This window comes from Antrostomus carolinensis, unplaced genomic scaffold (genome assembly GCF_000700745.2).
Source record: "Antrostomus carolinensis isolate BGI_N321 unplaced genomic scaffold, ASM70074v2 scaffold33733, whole genome shotgun sequence".
Classification (NCBI taxonomy): Eukaryota; Metazoa; Chordata; class Aves; order Caprimulgiformes; family Caprimulgidae; genus Antrostomus; species Antrostomus carolinensis.
The window spans coordinates 18,688-19,019 of NW_010303898.1; the positions used below are offsets into that span (position 1 = coordinate 18,688).

General features: G+C 69.3%; 1 protein-coding gene across 4 annotated transcripts in view; it reads left to right on the forward strand.

Moving 5' to 3' along the window:
- The window catches only part of GDAP1L1 (ganglioside induced differentiation associated protein 1 like 1), a 13,236-nt gene that overhangs the window by 9,583 nt on the left and 3,321 nt on the right, over window positions 1–332 (forward strand). The window lies entirely within an intron of this gene.

The following is a 332-nucleotide window of genomic DNA, read 5'->3' on the forward strand; positions in this document are numbered from 1 at the left end:
CCGACCATCCAACAACCCCGGCTGGGGGCCTGCCGAGAGCCACCCCGGCGCCCTGGCAGACAGGGGTGCATGGGCACAGCTGGGCACCGGCTGTCCCACCGTCACCCCAGGACGACTCCATCATCCTCTCGTCCCCGCTGCCAGGGGGGTTTGAAACCCCAGCCCTGGGAGAGCCGGGGGCTGCCAGCGCCACGGTGCCAGATCCGGAGCAGAGCCCAGATGCAGTTAATCAAGGGATGGCCCCTCAGCTGCACCTGCCCTCGGGGCCAGCCTTGGCCATGGGGAGCCGTGTGTCACGCTCTGGCCACACCAAAGGACCCTGGGAGCTGCCA